Raw genomic sequence first — 8,159 nt, 5'->3', positions numbered from 1 at the left:
TGGGAAACCTCGGCCGGACTCCCTGCAGATGGAACCTGGATAGGCGATAAACCTGGACTAGAGACTTAGGTGTTTAGGTAGGTCGTGGTCTACACCCACGTCGGCTTTCGCTTGAAGTCTGCCGAGCACATGTCGTGTGCACACGCTAAGTGGTGGAAACATGTATGAAGAAGTACACCCCTGCAGGGTTAACATGATCTATTCGAATAGCCGCGTCCGCGGTAAAGGACTACTTGGTTGCTTATACAGTTCATAGACAAGTGAATGGATACTACTAAAAATCTCAAGATAAGCGTGAGTGACGAGGATGGCTCTTCCGTAGGAAGACGGAGGTGGATCCTCGGTAGTGTATTGAAGTGGTGAGTAGTGGACTCATGTGCGCAAAACCATTTCAAGTTGGAGTCTCGTAGGATAGCCTAGCCAAGAGTCAAAGCTGGCTTGCTGCAATAACCCCACCAACCCTTCTTGTTAATGTGCATGTATGTAGGATCTGATGTAAGTCTTGCTGGGTACCTTTGTACTCATGTTGCTATAATTTACATTTTTACAGAAGACGCTGCAACCCCTTCTGATGGGTTCTTCGTAGACATTGACATCGATGAGTAGACTGAGGCCCAGGTGGTAGTCCTGAGCTTGTGAAGGACCACGTAGTATAGTGAGGCTTTCCAAGCCTCTTTTATTTTACTAGTTGTCTGTACTCAGACAAGTTACTTCCGCTGCTGGTTTGTATGACTGTATGACTTGAATGCTAGGTCGTGTGACCCGTACTTATGTGTATGTTATGTATGGATCTTTGATCCTTAAATAAAGTACTTGTGTCGTAGAGTCATGTTGTGATGCCTTGTTGTATTTGCACATATCGAGCATATTGTGTGTATGACTGAAATGCTTGGTATGTGTGGGATCTGGCTATCTAGTTGTTTATCTTTAGTAGCCTCTCTTACCGGGAAATGTCTCCTAGTGTTTCCATTGAGCCATGGTAGCTTGCTACTGCTCCGGAACACTTAGGCTGGCCGGCGTGTGTCCTTCTTCGTTCCTGTGTCTGTCCCTTCAGGGAAATGTCACGCATTGAGTACCGGAGTCCTGTTAGCCCGCTACAGCCCGGTTTACCGGAGTCCTGCTAGCCCAGTCCTACAGCCTGGACCCACTTGTTGATGACTGACACGTTCGATGCTGGGTCATGGACGCCTGTCCCTGTAAGTCTGTGCCACTTTGGGTTTACAACTAGTCATGTCAGCCCGGGCTCCTTATCATATGGATGCTAGCGACACTATCATATACGTGAGCCAAAAGGCGCAAACGGTCCTGGGCAAAGGTAAGGCGACACCCGTGGGAATATCGTGCGTGAGGCTGCAAAGTGATACGAGGTGTTACAGGCTAGATCGATGTGGCATCGAGTCGGGGTCCTGACACTTGTCGAGCTCGTGCTGAGCGATGGGCCGCCCTCGCCACCCGCGTCACCCAGACGGCTCCCGCCAGCGGGCCTACCCGCCGCTCTCCATCACCAGCCACAAACACCGCCGCCGGCCCGGCGAGGCACGAGCAAAAAGCGTCATCGCTGCACCCCTCTATGCGGCGGGATGGACGCACCGCCACCCCATCACTGACTCCGGCCGGTACGTCGTCTCACGCTCGTCACGGGCCCGCAGACGTGTAGGCTGTGCTGCTCCTGGCATGCGAGCTCCTGCGCTACCGCCCCGTCGATGACCTCTACAAGGACTAGCTGGACTGCATCGCCGAGCTCGTCAGCACCGCTGGGGGCTTTCCGGCATCGTCCCTCTCGCTACCTCGCCCACCTCCCGCAGAAGGTGACGTAGCCCATGGAGCGCCTCCGCCACCTCCATGTCAAGACCTCGCCCTCACACCCAGGCGTGCGGCCCGGTGGTGCGACCCACTGAGCAGGGCACCCGCGCGCTAAGAAGGAAGTTGCCAGGAGGTCCAGCAGCATCGAGAGGGGGCACGCGCGCTCCCAGCGCTGCCGTGCCAAGACCACGCACTGCTTGTCGCGACGGCGCGCAAGCTCCAAGACCAAGCACCACCTCCACGACGGGGTCCAGTGGCCCCAGCGGGCTGCCGAGCCTTCACTCTCAAACTACACAGCTTCGTCTAGCCTGGGAAGTTCAATCCCGACCTGCCTCCACGCTACGACAACACCCCTGACCCTGCTGAGCTGCAGCTTTACGAACTGAGCATCGAGGCATCCAACGGCGACAAGAAGGTTATGGAGAACTGGTTTCCCATGGATCTCAAGGACGGCGCACGCTCATGGCTCCTGAACCTGCCCACGGGAGCAATCTCCTCTTGGGGTGAGATGCGCGGGAGATTCGTCGCCAACTTCCAGGGCACTCACGACCGCCCGCCAGCTGTGGGTGACCTGCAGCGCATCAAGCAGCAACCTGGGGAAGCCCTGCTGAAGTACATCCAGTGCTTCTATAGTGTCCGCCTCAAGATCCCCAAGGTGACGTACGAGGCCATCATCTCAGCATTCTCTGACGGCGTCCGTGATGTGAAGATGAAGGAGGATCTCGCTATCCACGAGGACCTGTGCACAGCCTTGGAGTTATTCAACATAGCGACCAAGTGCGCGAGAGCTGAGGAAGGGTGCCTCTCCCTCATTGAGCTCCCAGCTGCTGACCCAGAAGACAAGAAGGCCCAGGCCAAGGATGTGAAGCGCAAGGGGGCGGCTGTGTTTGCGGTCGAGCCGGAAATGAAGCACGACCGCGACCTCCCAGAGTCATCCAAGGGCGGCCGCACATTCTGCGCCTTCCAAAATGTACACAACCACAACACCAGTGACTCTCAGGAACTCAGGGCTATCCGCGACGGGCGTTTCGCCCGATGCCCAGAGCGCAACGACCGTGGCTAAGGCCGCGGAGAAGGCTGAACTGGAGGGTGCTGGGATGACCGCAGCCCGTGCCAGGAGTGGCATGATCAGCCTCGTGGGGACCACTGGCATGACCAGCCTCGCGAGGGCGCCTGGAGGGACCAGCCTCGTGAGGACAGTCCTCAGGGCAAGGTTGGCCTCCCTTCGCTACCACCACCGCCAAGGAGGAATGACGACCATGAAGAGGGGGCTGGGGGCTTCCAGGAGCCACGCACCATCGCCTACATCTTAGGCGGTGCGTAGGCCCCAGACTCTCAGCGCATCTTCAAGCAGTTCGCCCAAGAAGTGAATGTGGCTCTCCCCAGGCTCGAGGCCACGCGGCCGCTCAGGTGGTCCAAGTGCACTATAACCTTCAGCTCGGCAGACCAGCTCAAGTGCGCGGCAACCGCAGGCGCCCTCCCGATGCTCTGCTCTCCCATCATCAGCAATGTCCAAGTCACCAAGACCCTCATCGATGGCGGTGCAGATCTCAATGTCCTCTTCGTCAACACGTTCGACCGTCTCCAAGTGCCATACGACCAGCTACAGCCGACCAAGCCCTTCTCAGGAGTGACCGACAGCTCAACCACCTCGATTGGGCAGATCCGCCTGCCCATCACCTTCGACAAGCGCGAGAACTACCACACCGAGCTCATTGACTTCGTCGTCGCCCACATTCGCCTTCCATAACGCCATCCTAGGGTACCTAGCTTTGGCCAAATTCATGGCAGTGACTCATCACGGATACAACGTCCTCAAGATGACAGGAAGCTACGGCGTCATCACGGTTGCCTACGAAGAGAAGGACATGGTGTGCTCTCTCGAGCACACCTACCAGGCCGCGGTGGTCGAGGACCCAAATAATGAAGGCGCCACCTACCCTCCTGAGGCCGTCCCCAAGAAGAAGTAGTAGTTGCTCCGCCAAGGGCCTCAGGAGAGCGGCATCTCTAGTGGCACCACTTCAGGACCACCACCCGCAGATGGGGCGCCTCCCTCCCTCGCATAGGAAGTCGCGCCTGGCGCCCTCCACGGGCTAGGCTCGGGGGCTCTCTTCTGGAGGGCCTCACACCTAGCCAACGTCACGAGGGAGGAGCTCGGGCACCACGTGGAGGCGTGCTTTCCTGCACGCTTCCCTTGTCAGGGCACAGGGCACGAGGTGCTTGGTGGTCAGGAGTTCATCACCAAGGCCACTGAGGAGCTTCAAGAGGCAAGAGCCATGCGCGGCAACCGCCGGCCACCACCTGGCGCAGCTCCCCATCCTGGCGAGGACGATGGGCGGCGCGTGTGCATCGACATTCTAGGGATCAACAGGGCCGCATTCCAGGAGCGTTTATGGCCTTCACGCGTTGGTCGGTGCAAGGGTCCACCTCACAGCTATGTTCGCATGCCATTCGGCCTGCCGAACGCGGCTGCGACCACTCAGCATCACCTGCGGAATGTTCTGGCGGCTCAGGAGGCCAGGCATCACGTAGTCCTGGCAGAGATGGCGATGGTTCTTCATGAGCCACTCGGGCTCCCGGGGCCTCTCGAGGCTCAGGACCCAGGCGACTCATGAGGAGCAACCTCTGCAGCATGCATCTTCAGCTACTCCAACATCTCTCCAACAACGGTATCGGGTGACTCTTTCTAGTTTGTTTAGTTGGGGGCGCCCCTCGGGCTGCATCATCCCCAGATTGAATGGGTCTCTCCCTGTGGCATGTATCTTTCTGCATCTTTAATTTACCTTGTTGGGGCACCCCTCGGGCTGCATCAACCCTAGGCCACATGGGTCCGTCCTTGTGGCATGTATCAACCTTGCATTTACCTGAACTAGCATTGCCCTTTCCATCAGTCGCTTTGTGATTATCATCTGCCTATTCGGCACTTCGTTGCCATGAATGTCATACGCCCTCACAAACCCGCCCACGACTGCCTTATGATTAAGGACTGGCACGACGTCTGTGCTCGGGTCCGTCTTGCAGTGTCGCCAAATCCAAGCGGTTGAGCTCTGGCTCGTGGTCCAGTCCCGTGTACGTCACCTCCCATGGTCCTTGGTGCCTCGTCCTCGCGTTAGCTAATTGCGGATAGATAAGTGAGGGCGCGTGACACGGTGCCTCGTCGCTATGGGATCCACGCGCCGACTGTCTTTCTTTAGGATATCCGCATGAGAAGACTAGGCACGACATCTGTGCTTGGGTCCGTCGCTGTAGAGTCAGTAAACCCAACGACTGAGCTCTGTCTGGCGGGCCAGTCCTATTCACGTCACCTCCTGGGGTTGTTGGTGTCTGGCCTTCTCATGTGGTAACCTCAAGGGATTTGCTCGGCGTAGGTAGTCTAACCATCTAGTAGGATCATTTCAAGCCCTCTCAATCAAGACCAGGTGCAACCCGCCTTGAGGTAGGGCCTCATGAGTATCGTACTGGCTCACGAGTGCCCAGACACACCTCGTCTAGCCCTGCTGTGCAAGCCACGTGTCAGGGCTGGGCTGTTCACGCCCTGGGGGCTCTCCTCAGAGGGATCCCCCTCCCACGTACCAGTGGAAGCACCATGCTCCATGCTGGCAGTTGACACGGTCGAGGAGCGGCTATGCCCGTGCAAGAACGGTAGCGCTATGCTCCATGCTGGCGATAAACAACTGAGGCTGGCCTCACGGCTGCAACAACCTCAGGGAGCCATTAGGCTCGGTGCCTAGCCTCACCGTGCTGCTTTCCCCTCAGGAGAGTAGCGCGAGGGGGCTGGGCACGGGGGCTACGCTCAGGTCACGCCTGGCGTATGCCGCCTCACAAGGTCCCTCGGACCTGGTCTTCGCGCAACCCTCCCGAGCGGAACCTCGACAAGGATAGGTATGGAGGTATGTTCGTACGTCAAGGGGGACTCCTAAGCGTCGCGACTTAGGAGCCTAACCGGTCACGTAGCCCCTCACCCCCTGGCCTCGTCCTAGCAATCCAGATAAGTCAGCAGAGGCTGAGGTATGTGCGAGGCCGGGCCCTGCCGACGCAGAACGCTAAGGCCTAGTTTCGCATTTCCTTCCCAAAGGCTGTTTGCACGTCAAGGGTGACTCCTGAGCATCACGACTCAGGAGCCTAACTAGTCACATAGCCCCTCACCCCCTGGCCTCGTCTTGGTGATCCGGACAAGTCAGCGGTGGCTGAGGTATGCGCGGGGCCAGGCTGTGCCGACATAGAGCACTAAAGCATACGGGAAGGGAATCGTGGAATCCTAGCAATTATTACAAAACATACTATTCTCCAAATGCCACACATAAGTTTTAACGCCTCCACGAGGCACAGTGCATGTTGTAGGAAACAAAGACGGAGAGGAGCGCAACCAGCAAGCCTTCACCTCAGCTGTGGGCGTTGCCGTCACCCGCGAGAACCACGCCTTCGCTGGCGACGTCGTCGTTGCCCATGTACTCAGCCATGGTCGTAGCATCGGTGGCATCACCAGCCGAAGGCGTGGGATCAATGGCGAGGAACTTCTCCAGCAGGGCATCCACCCGGTCCTTCACGGCTTCAGCAGCAGCATCGCAGTGCTCCCCACCCACGGGCTCGAGCAGAGCTCCAAGGTCGATGCTCGGGTCGCGAAGGTAGAGGTGAATAAAGACGCACGTCAGGGCTGAAGAGGAAAGCACGCGGGCTTCCCCCTCCACCATGGGGCCAATGCCATTAAAGACGCCCTCGAGCGTAGTGATGAGCTGAGGGAGCAGCTTGGCGGGGCCTTCTTCATCAGTCGCCAGCAGCTTCTTCAAGCCCTTCCTGTAGAGCTCTCGTAACGCCTCACGGGACTTCAGCTCAACGAATTTGAAGGCCACGTGATCTTCAACAAGAACCTTCGCCTTGACTTCCAGCTGGGCCTTCTCCACTTCCACCTTATTCGCCAGCTCCTCCAGGCAGCCGCGCTCCGTGGCCTGCGCCAGCGCCGACTACTCCAGCTCGGCGTCGTCGCCGGCGACTGTGTCTTCCCGAGCCTTCAACTCCTCCTCCCGTACCCCGTGATGGTGAACCTCAGCAGCACATTACTTGCGCAGGGTCTCCAGCTCAGCCTCTGCCACAGGTCAGCTGTCGGCGTCCTGGACATGGGGGTATCCAGTCCTGCCCACTTGTGGCCCACCACATGGCTCCGTCGACGGCCTCGTATGGCACAGCTTTAACAACAACGTAGCAAGACCCTCGCGAGGGGCCAAGCCTCACGAGGCAGAGAACGCCAAGACCCCTGAAGGAGCCGGCCTCCTTAGGAGGGCTCCTAAGGGGCGGAGAGATCTATGCAGCTACCTCATGAGGCTCAGCTGACGTGAGCCATGACGACCAAGGCCAGGCGGGCGCAGAGCACAGGTTTCCTCTTCGGTGCAAGGGATGCAAGCCACAGGCACGGAGTCCCGAGGAAGCAGCCAAAGGTTTCCATTCTAGTGCAACGAGACCAAGACCGCCAGGACGGCAGGACGGAGGTCATCACCGAGCCCACCGCAGCGTCACGACCAGAGGCTTTTCGCAGGCGAAGACTACTTTTGTCAGGATAGACTGTACTGCTTGTCCCCTTTCAAATCCTGCCATTGTGGAATCCCTTCCCGCTCATATTTGGGAAGAGGACCAAGGCCACTATATATAGGGCTTAGCCACCACCATAGGAGAGCATCGATTCCCTCCCAAGCAACACACCAGCTGAAGAACACCTCACCTCCTGAGGCTTGTTCATCCTTGTACTAGTGCATCCATAGCCCCTCGAGGCAATACACGACCCCACACCAGAGTAGGGTATTACACGACAATGGTGGCCTTGTACTAGATGCCGCATGCAGGGGGGCGACGCCATTCTGCACCCTTCCCACATTACAGGCGATGGTGGGGGCACGCGCTCATCCCCGACATAGCCGCCGACCCTCTCCCAGGGGCCACGGAGAGCCTCTCGATGCCAACCAGCCTCGTGGAGCAGCCCGCGCCACCCCAAATGTTTCCCTTTGGTACGGGGCTGCTTCGGATGACACCACCAGGGGCCGCGTTGGAATGCCGATCCCTAGCCAGCAGGACTAGAGGATGACAGAAGGGGGGCGGGAGCATTAGGCGGCCGGGCGGCGCCCCTGGCGCGAGCATTCTAGAAGCCTACGTTCCCGTCGCCATGGATCCAAGGCATGCGCTAGGAGAAGGCCCCAACCGATCCCCCATTCCAGGCTGGGCATTGGACATACACGAGGCCGAGCTCTCCTTCGAACCACCACCAAGCCCTGCCGACGTCCCCAATAGCGGCAGCCTCTAGGTACAGTTAACGCCGTAGGGGAACGCTTACACTACCATGGATCGCAGGTGAACCAAGATGCGAAGAC

Source organism: Triticum dicoccoides, chromosome 1B (assembly GCF_002162155.2).
Source record: "Triticum dicoccoides isolate Atlit2015 ecotype Zavitan chromosome 1B, WEW_v2.0, whole genome shotgun sequence".
Lineage (NCBI taxonomy): Eukaryota > Viridiplantae > Streptophyta > Magnoliopsida > Poales > Poaceae > Triticum > Triticum dicoccoides.
The sequence above is the reverse complement of the archived record's forward strand: the minus strand, read 5'-3'. Positions refer to the sequence as shown.